Source organism: Oncorhynchus mykiss, chromosome 11 (genome assembly GCF_013265735.2).
Source record: "Oncorhynchus mykiss isolate Arlee chromosome 11, USDA_OmykA_1.1, whole genome shotgun sequence".
Lineage (NCBI taxonomy): Eukaryota > Metazoa > Chordata > Actinopteri > Salmoniformes > Salmonidae > Oncorhynchus > Oncorhynchus mykiss.
In genome coordinates this window covers 32,431,777-32,449,886 of record NC_048575.1, presented here as the reverse complement: position 1 = coordinate 32,449,886, position 18,110 = coordinate 32,431,777, and the positions used below count along the sequence as shown (strand labels likewise).

The 18,110-nt window shown below is 44.0% G+C and overlaps 1 long non-coding RNA gene across 2 annotated transcripts; it reads left to right on the top strand.

Moving 5' to 3' along the window:
* Nucleotides 1-14,435: 14,435 nt before the first annotated feature.
* Nucleotides 14,436-15,859, top strand: LOC110536613. Of its 2 annotated transcripts, XR_002475486.2 has the most exons (4): nt 14,436-14,624; nt 14,713-14,788; nt 15,108-15,275; nt 15,711-15,859. It is a non-coding gene; the product is annotated as an uncharacterized LOC110536613 (long non-coding RNA). The 2 variants fall into 2 exon arrangements; XR_002475485.2 differs by having other exon boundaries at nt 15,108-15,859.
* The last annotated feature ends 2,251 nt before the right edge of the window (nt 15,860-18,110 follow it).

Sequence of the window (18,110 nt, the reverse complement as noted above, 5' to 3'; positions counted from 1 at the left end):
CAAAACTGGAAGTCTTCCGACTAGCTTGAAAAGACAGTACCGTGCAGTATCGAAGAGCCCTCACTGTTGCTCGATCATCCTATTTTTCTAACTTAATTGAGGAAAATAATAACAATCCAAAATGTACTGTATTTATGATACTGTCGCAAAGTTAACTAAAAAGCAGCATTCCCCAAGAGAGGATGGCTTTCACTTCAGCAGTGATAAATTCATGAACTTCTTTGATGAAAAGATCATGATCATGATCATTAGAAAGCAAACGACAGACTCCTCTTTAAATCTGCGTATTCCTCCAAAGCTCAGTTGTCCTGAGTCTGCACATCTCTGCCAGTACCTAGGATCAAGTGATACTATATCTCTTAACACATTGATGAAAATAATCATGGCCTCTAAACCTTCAAGCTGTATACTGGACCCTATTCCAACTAAACTACAGAAAGAGCTGCTTCCTGTGCTTGGCCATCCTATGTTGAACATAGTAAACGGCTCTCTATCCACCAGATCTGTAGCAAACTCACTAAAAGTGTCTGTAATAAAGCCTCTCTTGAAAAAGCCAAACCTTGACCCAGAAATTATTTAAAAAACTATCGGCCTATATCGAGTCTCCCATTCCTCTCAATTTTTTGGGGAAAAAGCTGTTGCACATCAACTCACTGATTTCCTGAAAACAAACAATGTTTACGAAACGCTTCAGTCTGGTTTTAGACCCCATCATAGCACAGAGGCTGCACTTTTGAAGGTGGTAAATTACCTTTTAATGGCATCAGACCGAGGCTCTGCATCTGTCCTCGAGCTCCTGGTTTAGATCTGTCGGAAAGATATCAGTTTGTCCTCTGACAAATCAACTGTAAATGTTGGTGTTCCTCAAGGCTCCATTTTAGGACCACTATTGTTTTCACTATATATTTTACCTCTTGGTGATGTCATTCGGAAACAATGTTAACTTTCACTGCTATGCAGATGACACACAGCTGTACATTTCAATCAAACATGGCGAAGTCCCAAAATTGCACCCTCTCTGGAAGCCTGTGTTTCAGACATAAGGAAGTGGATGATGTCAAATCTTCTACTTTTAAACTCGGACAAAATAGAGATGCTTGTTCTAGGTCCCAAGAAACAAAGAGATCTTCTGTTAAATCTGACAATTAATCTTGATGGTTGTACAGTCGTCTCAAATTAAACTGTGAAGGACCTCTGTGTTACTCTGGACCCTGATCTCTCTTTTGACGAACATATCAAGACTGTTTCAAGGACAGCTTTTTTTCTATCTACGTAACATTGCAAAAATCAGAAACGTTCTGTCCATAAATTATGCAGAAAAATAAGTCCATGCCTTTGTCACTCCTAGGTTAGACCACTGCAATGCTCTACTTTCCGGCTACTCGGATAAAGCACTTATTAAACTTCAGTTAGTGCTAAACAGGAATCTTGACTAGAACCCCATAATATGATCATATTACTCCAGTGCTAGCACTCTACACTGGATTCCTATTATGTCAAGGACTGATTTCAAGGTTTTACTGCTAACCTACAAAGCATTACATGGGCTTGCTCCTACCTATCTTTCCGATTTGGTCCTGCCGTACATACAGTTGAAGTCAGAAGTTTACATGCACCTTAGCCAAGTACATTTAATCTCAGTTTTTCACAATTCCTGACATTTAATCCTAGTAAAAAATCCCTGTTTTGGGGCAGTTAGGATCACCACTTTATTTTAAGAATGTGAAACGTCAGAATAATAGGAGAGAATTGTTTATTTCAGATTTTATTTCTTTCATCACATTCCCAGTGGGTCAGAAGTTTACGTACACTAAATTAGTATTTGGTAGCATTGCCTATAATTTTTTAAAACTTGGGTCAAACGTTTCAGGTAGCCTTCCACAATCTTCCCACAATATGTTGGGTGAATTTTGGCCCATTCCTCTTGACATAGCTGTTGTATCTGAGTCAGGTTTGTAGACCTCCTTGCTCGCACACACTTTTCCAGTTGTGCCCACACATTTCTATAGGATCGAGGTCAAGGCTTTGAGATGGCCACTCCAATACCTTGACTTTGTTGTCTTTAAGCCATTTTGCCACAACTTGGGAAGTATGCTTGAAGTTATTTTCCATTTGGAAGACATATTTGTGACCAAGCTTTAACTGATGTCTTGAGATGTTGCTTCAATATATCCATGTAATTGTCTATCCTCATGATTCCATCTATTTTGGGAAGTGCACCAGTTCCTCCTGCAGCAAAGCACCCCCACAAAATGATGTTGCCACCCCTGTTCTTCACGGTTGGGAGGGTGTTCTTCAGCTTGCAGGCCTCCCCCTTTTTCCTCCAAACATAAGAGTGGTCATTATGGCCAAACAGTTCTATTTCTCCAGTTCTCCAAAAAGTACAATCTTTGTCCCCATGTGCAGTTGCAAACCGTAGTCTGGCTACTTTATGGCTGTTTGGAGCAGTGGCTTCTTCCTTACTGTGCGGCTTTTCAGGTTATGTCGATATAGGACTCGTTTTACTGTGGATATAGATACTTTTGTACCTGTTTCCTCCAGCATCTTCATAAGGTCCTTTGCTGTTGTTCGCAGCAAAGTACGTTCATCTCTAGGAGACGGAACACCTTTCCTTCCTGAGCGGTATGACGGCTGCGTGGTACAGTGGTGTTTATACTTGCATACTTTTGTTTGTACAGATAAACGTGAGAGCCCATCCATTGCTAAGCTGATGTCCAAAATCACTGGAGCAGTCTGGTAGGCTACAGCCTGGTCCCACATCTGTTTTGTCAACTCCTATCATCACTATCATGACAATGGACTTAGGAGTTGGCAAGACAGTACAGATCTGAGACCAGTCTAGAATCATAAGGGTTGCCTAAAGCTGCCGTGAAGAGACATCACATACTGTATGTCATAACTAAGAGTTTTTTTCTGACCACGTTACCTAACTTGGAATAGCTCTGGATCCTAGTAAAGGTCATGATTCCAGGTCTGGTCACCATGTGTCACGAAAAAAACCTGACTCATTCCCTAATAGGTCACCTACAGTGCCTTGCGAAAGTATTCGGCCCCCTTGAACTTTGCGACCTTTTGCCACATTTCAGGCTTCAAACATAAAGATATAAAACTGTATTTTTTTGTGAAGAATCAACAACAAGTGGGACACAATCATGAAGTGGAATGACATTTATTGGATATTTCAAACTTTTTTAACAAATCAAAAACTGAAAAATTGGGCGTGCAAAATTATTCAGCCCCCTTAAGTTAATACTTTGTAGCGCCACCTTTTGCTGCGATTACAGCTGTAAGTCGCTTGGGGTATGTCTCTATCAGTTTTGCACACCGAGAGACTGCATTTTTTTCCCATTCCTCCTTGCAAAGCAGCTCGAGCTCAGTGAGGTTGGATGGAGAGCATTTGTGAACAGCAGTTTTCAGTTCTTTCCACAGATTCTCGATTGGATTCAGGTCTGGACTTTGACTTGGTCATTCTAACACCTGGATATGTTTATTTTTGAACCATTCCATTGTAGATTTTGCTTTATGTTTTGGATCATTGTCTTGTTGGAAGACACATCTCCGTCCCAGTCTCAGGTCTTTTGCAGACTCCATCAGGTTTTCTTCCAGAATGGTCCTGTATTTGGCTCCATCCATCTTCCCATCAATTTTAACCATCTTCCCTGTCCTTGCTGAAGAAAAGCAGGCCCAAACCATGATGCTGCCACCACCATGTTTGACAGTGGGGATGGTGTGTTCAGTGTGATGAGCTGTGTTGCTTTTACGCCAAACATAACGTTTTGCATTGTTGCCAAAAAGTTCAATTTTGGTTTCATCTGACCAGAGCACCTTCTTCCACATGTTTGGTGTGTCTCCCAGGTGGCTTGTGGCAAACTTTAAACGACACTTTTTGTGGATATCTTTAAGAAATGGCTTTCTTCTTGCCACTCTTCCATAAAGGCCAGATTTGTGCAATATACGACTGATTGTTATGCTATGGACAGAGTCTCCCACCTCAGCTGTAGATCTCTGCAGTTCATACAGAGTGATCATGGGCCTCTTGGCTGCATCTCTGATCAGTCTTCTCCTTGTATGAGCTGAAAGTTTAGAGGGACGGCCAGGTCTTGGTAGATTTGCAGTGGTCTGATACTCCTTCCATTTCAATATTATCGCTTGCACAGTGCTCCTTGGGATGTTTAAAGCTTGGGAAATATTTTTGTATCCAAATCCGGCTTTAAACTTCTTCACAACAGTATCTCGGACCTGCCTGGTGTGTTCCTTGTTCTTCATGATGCTCTCTGCGCTTTTAACGAACCTCTGAGACTATCACAGTGCAGGTGCATTTATACGGAGACTTGATTACACACAGGTGGATTGTATTTATCATCATTAGTCATTTAGGTCAACATTGGATCATTCAGAGATCCTCACTGAACTTCTGGAGAGAGTTTGCTGCACTGAAAGTAAAGGGGCTGAATAATTTTGCATGCCCAATTTTTCAGTTTTTGATTTGTTAAAAAAGTTTGAAATATCCAATAAATGTCGTTCCACTTCATGATTGTGTCCCACTTGTTGTTGATTCTTCACAAAAAAATACAGTTTTATATCTTTATGTTTGAAGCCTGAAATGTGGCAAAAGGTCGCAAAGTTCAAGGGGGCCGAATACTTTCGCACGGCACTGTAACTGTCTAGGCATGACGGCTGCTTGCTAGCTTACCTCAATGATATGTAGTGTCACAACCATGTTGAGTTAGTTGACTGACATAACTGTAAATGATTTCTGTTAAGTCAACAGCAGTGCAAACTCACATCTCTGTAACACACACACACACACACACACACACACACACACACACACACACACACACACACACACACACACACACACACACACACACACACTAGGGAAATGTTGTTTTAATGGCAACCACAGGACCGAACTCTGTTCAACCACATGAGATCCCATCGCTCACGTTCTTGTCTGTTAACATCTGTCAGCAACTAAACATGGACATGGCCGTGTGTGTGCGTGTATGTGTGGACTTGGCCTGTCAAAATGACAGTATAACAGACTAACGTTGGCTCAAAACAAGCCAGCAGATTTCACACCCACTCTGCCTAACAGTTTACTCCACCATCATTTTGTTAATTAAGGACCCGTTAGAGCTGTTAGAGCTCCAACTCAATCATCAAGTTTGCACTACAGTGGTAGGCTTGATTACCAACAACGACGAGACAGCCTACAGGGAGGAGGTGAGGGCCCTCGGAGTGTGTCAGCAAAACAAAAAAGACGATCGTGGACTTTAGGAAACAGCAAAGGGAGCACCCCGCTTTCCACATCGATGGGACAGCAGTGGAGAAGGTGGAAAGTTAAGTTCCTCGGTGTACATATCACCGACAAACTGAAATGTCACAGGAAGGCAAAAAAATATAAAGGACAATAACCACCCGAGCCACTACTTGTTCACCCCGCAAGGTCAGTACAGGCTGATACAGAGAGATAGAAGCTGTTTTTCAATCTCAAGGCCATCAGACTGTTAATCAGCCACCACTGGCACAGAGAGGCGATTTCCTACCTCGAGACTTGACATCATTGGCCACTTTAATAAATGGAACACTAGTCACTTTAATTATACCACTTTAAGAATGCTTACATAAATCACATTACTCATCTCATATGTATGTATATACCTTCACTAACTATTCTTTACTATCTATTGCATCTTAGCCGCTCTGTCACTGCTCATCCATATATTTTATACTTACATATTCTCATCCCATTCCTTTACTAGATTGTGTGTATTCGTTTTTGTTGTGGAATTTGTTAGATATTAGGTTTTGTTGTGGAATTGCTAGATATTACCCATTAGATACTGATGCACTGCCGGATCTAGAAGCATAAGCATTTCGCTACACTCACAATAACATCTGCTAACCATGTGTATGTGACCATTAAAATGTTATTTGATTTGATTGCGAGTGAATCCATGAGTTTACCAGTCAAATTGTCAGGGTTAGAGGTTCCAAGCCCTTTCTGTTAATTGTTTTCTACAACACCTGGCTTGTTTCTTCACTTTGTTAACAGTCTATGTTATTGCAGAAATGGACTCATCTGCACAAATGCCCAGCTGTCCCGTCTTCAGTCATCTGTTCGTAAAATAAAATTCTCACAAAAATGCCAATGGTAGATATTCCAGTAGTACACGATGCTCCTTAAAGTCTCAAAATGGTCCCTAGAGCATATCAATGGTTAAACAATAAGCACACAGTACAGCCGATGTTTAAGAAAATATATTCAACATTTTATTGCAAAACAGTCACGCTGTTGTAATAGACTTTTTCAATGCTGAGAAATTATTTTTTGTCCAAAAAGTATTTAGACCCCTTGACTTTTTCCACATTTTGTTACATTCTGGCCTTATTCTAAAAGTAATTAAATAAAATAAAAATCTTAGGACTCTACACATAATACCCCATAATGACAAAGCGAAAAAAGGTTTAGACATTTTTGCAAATTTATTGAAAATAAAAACAGAAATGCCTTATTTACATAAGTATTCAGACCCTTTGTTATGAGACTTGAAATTGAGCTCAGGTGCATCCTCTTTCCATTGATCACGCTTAAGATGTTTCTACAACTTGGAGTCCACCAGTGGGCATGATTTGGAAAGGCACACACCGGTCTTCATAAGTTCCCACAGTTGACAGTGCATGTCAGAGTAAAAACAAAGCAATGATGTCGTAGGAATTGTTCATATAGCTCCAAGATAGGATTGTGTCGAGGCACAGATCTGGGTAAGGGTACCAAAACAACTCTGCAGCATTGAATGTCCCCAGGGGGGAGAAGGGCTTGGTTAGCGAGGTGACAGACTGGTCACTGACAGAGTTCTAGAGTTCCTCTGCGGAGATGGGAGAACCTTCCAGAAGGACAACCATCTCTGCAGCACTCCACCAATCAGGCTTTTATGGGAGAGTGGTCAGACTGAAGCCACTCCTCAGTAAAAGGCACATGACAGCCAGCTTGGAGTTTGCCAAAAGGCACCTAAAGACTCTCAGACCATGAGAAACAATATTCTCTGGTCTGATGAAACCAAGATAGAACTCTTTGGCCTGAATGCCAAATGTCACATCTGGAAGAAACCTGTCACCATCCCTACGGTGAAGCATGATGTTGGCAGCCTCATGTTGTGGGGATGTTTGTCAGCGGCAAGGACTGAGAGACTAGTCAGGATCTAGGCAAAGATGAATAGAGCAAAGTACAGAGAGATCCTTGATTAAAACCTGCTCCAGAGTGCTCAAGACCTTAGACTGGGATAAGGTTTAATTTCCAACAGGAGAATGACCCTTAGTACACAGCCAAGACAATGCAGGAGTGGCTTCGGGACAAGTCTCAATGTCCTTGAGTGGCCTAGCCAGAGCCCGGACTTGAACATGATCTAACGTCTATGGAGAGACCTGGAAATAGCTGTGCGGCAACGTCCCCATCCAACCTGACAGAGCTTGAGAGGATCTGCAGAGAAGAATGAGAGAAGCTCCTCAAATACAGGTTTGCCAAGCTTGTAGCATCATACCCAAAAAGACTAAATGTCTGAATGTCTGAATACTTTCCGAAGACACTAAGTGTTTCTTCACAGTGACTTTTCTGCCAAAACTAAAGTGTGGATTGCAGTCACTCCTTAGAGCTGTCATGTATTGTCATGTTGTGTCTTTCTGTCCTTTCCTTTCACCCTGTCTCCCTCTGCTGGTCGTATTAGGTTACCTTTTCTCCCCCGCTTTCCCCCAGCTGTTCCTTGTCTCCTCTTGACTACCTCGTCACCCCTTCTCCCACCTGTTCCCCTTTTCCCTCTGATTAGTCCCCTATATCTCTCTCTGTTTTTGTTCCTGTCCTTGTCGGATTCTTGTTTGTTGTGTTTCATGCCTGAGCCAGACTATCGTCATGTTTGCTGTAACCTTGTCCTGTCCTGTCGGAATCTGCCGGTCTATCTGAGCCTACCTATGTTTGGTTATTAAAGAAGCTCTGTTTAAGTTAGTTCGCTTTTGGGTCCTCATTCACTCACCGTAACAGAAGAATCCGACCAAGAATGGACCCAGCGACTCCGGATCCTCTCCACTCAGCCGTCGAGATCCAGGGAGCGATGCTAGGCAGACACGAGCAGGAATTGTCTGCTGCTCGACATGTCGTTGAGACCCTGGCCACCCAAGTCTCCAACCTCACAGAACAGGTTCACCATCTCCGCCTCGATCCACCGGCCACTTCCAGGGCTTTCGAATCTCCGGAGCCCAGAATCAATAACCCGCCGTGTTACTCTGGGGAGCCCACTGAATGCCGCTCGTTCCTCACCCAGTGTGATATTGTGTTTTCTCTCCAGCCCAACACTTACTCCAGGAGCACTGCTCGTGTCGCCTACGTCATATCTCTCCTTATTGGACGGGCTCGTGAGTGGGGCACGGCAATCTGGGAGGCAAGGGCTGAGTGTACTAACCAGTATCAGGACTTTAAGGAGGAGATGATACGGGTTTTTGATCGATCTGTTTTTGGGGAGGAGGCTTCCAGGGCCCTGTCTTCCCTATGTCAAGGTAATCGATCCATAACAGACTACTCTATTGAGTTTCGCACTCTTGCTGCCTCCAGTGGCTGGAACGAGCCGGCTTTGCTCGCTCGTTTTCTGGAGGGTCTCCGCGCAGAGGTAAAGGATGAGATTCTCTCCCGGGAGGTCCCTGCCAGCGTGGATTCCCTGATTGAACTCGCTATTCGCATTGAGCGACGGGTTGATCTTCGTCACCGAGCTCGTGGAAAGGAGCTCGCGTTCTCCGTTGCCCCCCTCTCCGCATCACTACCATCTTCCTCTGCCGGCTCGGGAGCTGAGCCTATGCAGCTGGGAGGTATCCGCATCTCGACTAAGGAGAGGGAACGGAGAATCACCAACCGCCTCTGTCTCTATTGCGGTTCTGCTGGTCATTTTGTCACTTCATGTCCAGTAAAAGCCAGAGCTCATCAGTAAGCGGAGGGCTACTGGTGAGCGCTACTACTCCTGTCTCTCCTTCAAGATCCTGCACTACCTTGTCGGTCCATCTACGCTGGACCGGTTCGTCAGCTTCCTGCAGTGCCTTAATAGACTCTGGGGCGGAGGGCTGTTTTTTGGACGAGACCTGGGCTCGGGAACATGACATTCCTCTCAGACAGTTAAGGGAGTCCACGGCCTTGTTCGCCCTGGATGGTAGTCCTCTCCCCAGGATTCAGCGTGAGACGCTACCTTTAACACTCACTGTTTCTGGTAATCATAGCGAAACCATTTCTTTTTTGATTTTTCGTTCACCTTTTACACCTGTTGTTTTGGGCCATCCCTGGCTAGTTTGTCATAATCCTTCCATTAATTGGTCTAGTAATTCTATCCTCTCCTGGAACGTCTCTTGTCATGTGAAATGTTTAATGTCTGCTATCCCTCCTGTTTCCTCTGTCTCTTCTTCACAGGAGGAGCCTGGTGATTTGACAGGGGTGCCGGAGGAATATCACGATCTGCGCACGGTGTTCAGTCGGTCCAGGGCCACCTCTCTTCCTCCACACCGGTCGTATGATTGTAGTATTGATCTCCTTCCGGGAACCACTCCCCCCCGGGGTAGACTATACTCTCTGTCGGCTCCCGAACGTAAGGCTCTCGAGGATTATTTGTCTGTAGCTCTTGACGCCGGTACCATAGTCCCCTCCTCCTCTCCCGCCGGAGCGGGGTTTTTTTTTGTCAAGAAGAAGGACGGGTCTCTGCGCCCCTGCATAGATTATCGAGGGCTGAATGACATAACAGTTAAGAATCGTTATCCGCTTCCTCTTATGTCTTCAGCCTTCGAGATCCTGCAGGGAGCCAGGTTTTTCACTAAGTTGGACCTTCGTAACGCTTACCATCTCGTGCGCATCAGGGAGGGGGACGAGTGGAAGACGGCGTTTAACACTCCGTTAGGGCACTTTGAATACCGGGTTCTTCCTTTCGGCCTCGCTAACGCTCCAGCTGTCTTTCAGGCATTAGTCAATGATGTCCTGAGAGACATGCTGAACATCTTTGTTTTCGTTTACCTTGACGATATCCTGATTTTTTCACCGTCACTCCAGATTCATCTTCAGCACGTTCGACGTGTCCTCCAGCGCCTTTTAGAGAATTGTCTTTTTGTGAAGGCTGAGAAGTGCACTTTTCATGCCTCCTCCGTCACATTTCTCGGTTCTGTTATTTCCGCTGAAGGCATTAAGATGGATCCCGCTAAGGTCCAAGCTGTCATTGATTGGCCCGCCCCTAAGTCACGCGTCGAGCTGCAGCGCTTTCTCGGCTTCGCGAACTTCTATCGTCGTTTCATCCGTAATTTCGGTCAGGTGGCAGCTCCTCTCACAGCCCTTACTTCTGTCAAGACGTGCTTTAAGTGGTCCGTTTCCGCCCAGGGAGCTTTTGATCTCCTCAAGAATCGTTTTACATCCGCTCCTATCCTTGTTACACCTGACGTCTCTAGACAGTTCGTTGTCGAGGTTGACGCGTCAGAGGTGGGCGTGGGAGCCATTCTTTCTCAGCGCTCCCTCTCTGACGACAAGGTCCACCCATGCGCGTATTTTTCTCATCGCCTGTCGCCGTCGGAACGTAACTATGATGTGGGAAACCGCGAACTGCTCGCCATCCGGTTAGCCCTAGGCGAATGGCGACAGTGGTTGGAGGGGGCGACCGTTCCTTTTGTCGTTTGGACTGACCATAGGAACCTTGAGTACATCCGTTCTGCCAAACGACTTAATGCGCGTCAGGCGCGTTGGGCGCTGTTTTTCGCTCGTTTCGAGTTCGTGATTTCTTATCGTCCGGGCTCTAAGAACACCAAGCCTGATGCTTTATCTCGTCTCTTCAGTTCTTCAGTAGCCTCCACTGACCCCGAGGGGATTCTCCCTGAGGGGCGTGTTGTCGGGTTGACTGTCTGGGGAGTTGAGAGGCAGGTAAAGCAAGCGCTCACTCACACTCCGTCGCCGCGCGCTTGTCCTAGGAACCTTCTTTTCGTTCCCGTTCCTACTCGTCTGGCCGTTCTTCAGTGGGCTCACTCTGCCAAGTTAGCCGGCCACCCTGGCGTTCGGGGTACGCTTGCTTCCATTCGCCAGCGTTTTTGGTGGCCCACCCGGGAGCATGACACGCGTCGTTTCGTGGCTGCTTGTTCGGTCTGCGCGCAGACTAAGTCCGGTAACTCCCCTCCTGCCGGCCGTCTCAGGCCGCTTCCCATTCCCTCTCGACCGTGGTCTCACATCGCCTTAGATTTTGTCACCGGACTGCCTTCGTCAGCGGGGAAGACTGTTATTCTTACGGTTGTCGATAGGTTCTCTAAGGCGGCTCATTTCATTCCCCTTGCTAAGCTTCCTTCTGCTAAAGAGACGGCACAAATCATCATCGAGAATGTTTTCAGAATTCATGGCCTTCCGTCAGACGTCGTTTCGGACAGAGGTCCGCAATTCACGTCTCAATTTTGGAGGGAGTTTTGCCGTTTGATTGGGGCTTCCGTCAGTCTCTCTTCCGGCTTTCACCCCCAGTCTAACGGTCAAGCAGAACGGGCCAATCAGACTATTGGTCGCATCTTACGCAGTCTTTCTTTTCGCAACCCTGCGTCTTGGTCAGAACAGCTCCCCTGGGCAGAATACGCCCACAACTCGCTTCCTTCGTCTGCGACCGGGCTATCTTCTTTTCAGAGTAGCCTCGAGTACCAGCCTCCGCTGTTCTCATCTCAGTTCGCCGAGTCCAGCGTCCCCTCCGCTCAGGCTTTTGTCCAACGTTGCGAGCGCACCTGGAAGAGGGTCAGGTCTGCACTTTGCCGTTATAGGACGCAGACTGTGAGGGCTGCTAATAAGCGTAGAACTAAGAGTCCTAGATATTGTCGCGGTCAGAGAGTTTGGCTCTCCACTCAGAACCTTCCCCTTAAGACGGCTTCTCGCAAGTTGACCCCGCGGTTCATTGGTCCGTTCCGTATTTCTCGGGTCATTAATCCTGTCGCAGTTCGACTTCTTCTTCCGCGATACCTTCGTCGCGTCCACCCGGTCTTCCATGTCTCCTGTATTAAGCCCGTTCTTCGCGCCCCCGCTCGTCTTCCCCCCCCCCCCCCCATCCTTGTCGAGGGCGCACCCATCTACAGGGTCCGCAGGATCTTGGACATGCGTCCTCGGGGCCGTGGTCACCAGTACCTCGTTGATTGGGAGGGGTACGGTCCTGAGGAGAGGAGTTGGGTTCCCTCTCGGGACGTGCTGGACCGTGCGCTGATCGAGGATTTCCTCCGTTGCCGCCAGGTTTCCTCCTCGAGTGCGCCAGGAGGCGCTCGGTGAGTGGGGGGGTACTGTCATGTATTGTCATGTTGTGTCTTTCTGTCCTTTCCTTTCACCCTGTCTCCCTCTGCTGGTCGTATTAGGTTACCTTTTCTCCCCCGCTTTCCCCCAGCTGTTCCTTGTCTCCTCTTGACTACCTCGTCACCCCTTCTCCCACCTGTTCCCCTTTTCCCTCTGATTAGTCCCCTATATCTCTCTCTGTTTTTGTTCCTGTCCTTGTCGGATTCTTGTTTGTTGTGTTTCATGCCTGAGCCAGACTATCGTCATGTTTGCTGTAACCTTGTCCTGTCCTGTCGGAATCTGCCGGTCTATCTGAGCCTACCTATGTTTGGTTATTAAAGAAGCTCTGTTTAAGTTAGTTCGCTTTTGGGTCCTCATTCACTCACCGTAACAAGAGCAGTCTAATCTCGGTTAATCCAGAAGTAAAAAACTTGCATAATTTAGCCAGCTGTGTGATTAAGTTCTGGGTCCATATGTGTTAGAAATGGGGAGTTCCGCTAATTTCACCACACAAGAAAAGTAGTCAAATTTTAACCACTGCCTATGGCCATTCCTTGTACTTCCAAATAACCAGTGACGAGAAACGCAAACACTGGAAATACTGCTGCTCATTGTCCTACGCCATTGATCACATAATTAGATTCAGCTGCGAGGCGATCTTTCTTACAAGTAATTTGTAGCCCAAACAGATATTATTTGACGGAAACATAATTTCAAACCTTGCTTAAATTTGTATACGATCACATATATTTAATGTTCAACAATAAAAACATATTATTGTTTTACTCAGAAAACTTTGGGGGTGGCAAATAAAATCCTTCCTAGTTATTCCGTCCTGTCTCAAGAGATTCTTCGGTTTACAAGTAGAATCTGTCCACAAGAGATTAAGAGCAGTCCATATACTGCTTAAGAGTTAAGAGGTCATAAAAAAAAATATCTGACTACATTATTTTGCTGAACTATCACATCACTTTTTAAGAGTTACTACCTTTAAAGGTCCAGTAGAGGTGCCGCCAAACAAAGCCATGTGTGAAAATGGTATGCGGTTAAAAGAAACCTAGATCTGTGAGGACTACCCCAGACACTCAGAGGACGGCTCCTCCCAAGATCTTTAAGACCAGGAAAAGGAACCACCCAGGTTCCCCAACAAGAGAGGGAGAGGATGCGAAAGAGGCCAACACGGAGGGGGAGGAAGAAATCAAGACTATCCAACCACACGGAGCAGGACCAGAACAAGGCTGTGATCAACATTTCTGGGGAACCCCTTTCTGATGATTGTGTAAGGTTCTTGTCTAAAGGACTGTCACGTGCCCCTACATGCTCAACTATAGAATTCAATACAAAGATTGACCTATTTAGTTTCTACAGAAATCTACATCTGAAGGCCTGGTACAAGCAAGACACCTCTCCAACTACAGACACCAGTGTTTCAGGTCTGGTAGTTTCTGTGCCCTCAAAATACACCTTTTAAGCCCATTGTCCAGAATGTCACACTAAATACATTTGCCAAGAAGGTGAATTTTGATGTGGAGAATCTGTTTAAGGGTAAAATTGACTCTAACCAAACACAACATAACTTTTTTAAGACAGAGAGGGATGCAGTTGAATTGTATAAAAAGACAGATTTTGGTTAAAAAAGCAGACAAAGGAGACTACAGTAATGTGGAGTAAAGATACATATGTGACAGAAGCCTACCCTAAATTAGACAATGATGAATTCTACCAACCTCTTACCTTCAAAGCTACAGCTAAAAACTGAATTGAAAGGGATCCTCACAGGAGCTAAGTTTGACGCCTACATCTCAGACAGTGGATTCTTATCATCTTCTTCCAAAAGTCCACAAGAATCTTGAGAACCCCCCCAGGCAGACCAGTTATTAGTGGTAATGAAAGTCTGACAGAACCCATCTCCAAATATATGTAATGTCCTGACCATAGAAAGCCTTTATTTTCTATGGTAGAGTAGGTCAGGGCGTGACTGGGGGGTGTTCTAGTTTATTATTTCTATGTGTATTCTATGTTTTCTATTTCTTTGTTGGCCGGGTATGGTTCCCAATCAGAGGCAGCTGTCTATCGTTGTCTCTGATTGGGGATCATACTTAGACAGCCTTTTCCCACCTGTTGTTTGTGGGATCTTGATTTTTGTATTGTTGCTGGTTCACATTTAAATTAACATGATGAACCTAAACTACGCTGCGCCTTGGTCTACTCATTTTGACGAGCGTTACAATATATTGATTACTTTATTAAGCCTTTTCTACCATCACTCCCAGCCTGTCTTCAAGACACCACAAATGTGTTGAACAAAATTAAGGATTTGAACCACGTAGGTACAGATCCATTTCTTGAGTACCTTCATTGTCTCATTGCCTGAATGGACTCTAAAGAGTGGACTAATAAGATATGTCTTTCAGGACCGTATCTTTAAACATGTCAAAGGATGTGCCATAGGAGGTTGCTACAGCCTTTCCTACGCTGGTTTGTACTCCGGTAAATGGGAAAATGACTTAATTTTGAATCCTTCTAAAAACCAGTTATTTGACCGGATTATATGGTGGGGACGCTATATTGAATGTTGGCCTGTTCTGGCTCAGACGATTAACTTATTTCCTTCTACCAATACCTTAACAGCATTAACTCTAACATCAAACTATGGTGCAAGGATACCATTCAACTTGGCTAGACCACAAACCCAGGGGCTCTTTTAAATGAAATACAGCACAGAAAAAGTATTTTGTTGACACAGCTTCTAAAACGGAGTGTCAATCATTTCATTAACTGCAACACCACTCATGTCATCTACATACAGATTGGAATGTCCACAGTGCAAGTTGTTCTAAATTGGACGGACAACTAGACACCTTCAAGGCAGCTAGAGGAACACAAGTACGCCATTCGGGTAGACGTTGAAGACTGCCCCATGCAAGGCACTACAAGTCCTTACACCATGGCGACCCTGCCTCCCTACAAGCTATGGGTAATGATCATGTTCCGGCCTTAATTAGAAAAGGGGATTGTCTTAAACAGCTAAACCAAAGGGAACGTTTTGGGGTTTACAAACTACAGGCCACTAAGTATCCTGGTTTAAATTAAGATATAGATTTCTCACCTTTCCTGTAGAGTTGTGAGAGGTCCCTTTGCTGTCATCTAGTGGACATATTGCTCTATTGCCCTCAGCTATGTTTAGACTGCTGTGGTTCATGTTTGCTGTGATCTAGTGTACTATAAAATGGATGGCTCTAATTATTACCACTTTGCCCAGTCAAATTCAAGGTTAGAACTACTTTTCTAGGGGTTCTGATGCTTCTAGTCTTGATTTGCATTTTGATAACATATCTACAATATTTCTCATTTAAATGTGTATAATAGTTGTTGTCTAATGAATTCTGTAACCACTCCCTCTTCAAATCAGGGTTGACTGGAGAAAGCTGTTCGAAAGAGGATATTTTATATCTTTGTACTCCCTGATAAAGGCCATGCAGCCGAAACGCGTCAGGGTTTTTAATCTTTGTTACCATTGAACATGCCATACAAATAAAGGCAGTTAATTCATTATATGAAGAGTGCCTTGGTCCTCCTTTTTGATAACTGAAGCATTTAAAGCTTATACATGTAACATTCTACCTGCAAATTATATGTAATATTTATAACCCAATCAAATATCAGTAGTATATGAACCTGTCTAGTCTGGTTAGCTGTTGTGTGTAGGCTACATCTCCCTGTTTTATGATTAGTTTGCGAGTTTGACAACATTAGCAAAACATTCACATTACAACTCTTCCTCAAATCCTTGCAACAGTTGTTTCACAACAGTTTTTGTGAATGAAATGGTCTCTATACAGTATTTCCTTTGACATCCTGTGTTGTGCTTATTATTTTACCATTGATATGTTCTAGGCTATGTTGAGTTATTAGGAAGCACCAGGCAATGCTGGAATGTCTACTAATGGCATATGCATATTTTTGTGAGAAATTACACTGGTCATTCAAAAGACAAAGTTTTTATAGAGTATAAATAGTGCACACTTTATACCAGGCCCTGTAAAAATACTTATCTAATGATTAGTAATAATTAAAGGATTAATAAACAATTTACTTATCCATTATAAATGCTTTATTTGTAAAGTGTCACCAAAATAACTTTTTTTGTAAAGGTTATTTTATTTTCACGACAGTCTCATCTATAACCATCAGTTGACTATTGTATGTCAGCCTTGGACAAGAGAGTTCACTGGCCCGTTGGGTTGGGCCGGTGGATAGAACATATGGATGAGACTGCTGCTTGATATTAAAGCTCAACAAGTTACAAGTGTTCGTCTGTCATATGTGAGTGGTTAAAGGCCCAATGCAGCCATTTTTTAACAATATAAAATAATTTCTGGATTACAGTAACCTTACAGTAATAGACTAAAATGTGCAAAAATAGCTTTTTTTTAGCAAAAAACTATTTCTCAAGCATGAATTTAGCTAGGACTGTCTGGGAATAGTCTGAGTGGGGAGGGGATCACTGAAAATGAACTCTTATTGGCAGAGGTTTGGAACTCACTTTATTGGTCTGTTAACAAATTTGCCAAAAAAAGCCAAAACTCCCATCCATGCAAACCTGCTGATTAGAAAGTCCTTTGTAGATAGTTGCTTGTTGAAAATACAATCTGTAATGAATACTCAGGGAGAAAAAGGTGTAGATTCATGCACAGCACGTGGCAAGTATTTCACCTTCACAGAAGGCAGGAATCGTGATCACAGGCGTGGAACTTTAGATAAACTTCTCCTTCATGCAACCGCTGTCAGATTTCAAAAAAGCTTTACCGAAAAAGCACACCATGCAATAATACAGCGCTCAGACAAAACATGCCATACAGATATCTGCCATGTTGTGGAGTCAACAGAAGTCAGAAATAGCATAAATATTCACTTATCTTTGATCTTCATCAGTATGCACTCCCAGGAATCCCAGTTCCCCAATAAATGTTTGATTTGTTCGATAAAGTCCATTTATTTCCAAATACCTGCTTTTTGTTTGCACTTTTAGTACACAATCCCAACTCACGAGGTGCGGGCAAGTCCAGGCGAAAGTTCAGATGAAAAGTCATATTACAGTTCGTAGAAACATGTCAAACGAAGTATAGAATCAATCTTTAGGATGTTTTTATCATAAATCTTCAATGATGTTTCAACCGGAGAATTCCTTTGTCTGTAGAAATGCAATGGAACGCAAGCTAACTCTCACGTGAGCGCGCATGATCAGCTCGTGGCACTCTGCCAGACCCCTGACTCAATCAGCTCTCATTCCCCCCTCCTTCACAGTAGAAGCCTCAAACAATGTTCCAAAGACTTTTGACATCTAGTGGAAGCCTTAGGAAGTGCAATATGACCCCAAAGACACTGTATGTTCGATAGGCAATGACTTGAAAAACTACAAACCTCAGATGTACCACTTCCTGGTTGGATTTTTTCTAAGGTTTCTGCCTGCCATAAGAGTTCTGTTATACTCGCAGACATACATCAAAACAGTTTTAGAAACTTCAGAGTGTTTTCTATCCAAATCTAGTAATAATATGCATATATTAGCAACTGAAGATAATTCGTAAAAATCAAAATAACTTCACAGATCTTCATTGTAAAGGGTTTAAACACTGTTTCCCATGCTTGTCCAATGAACCACAAACAATTAATGAACATGCACCTGTGGAACGGTCGTTAAGACACTAACAGCTTAGGCAATTAAGACAGTAGGCAATTAAGGTCACAGCTATGAAAACTTAGGACACTGAACGCACAATCCCTCCATCATTGCTCAGACTATCTGCAA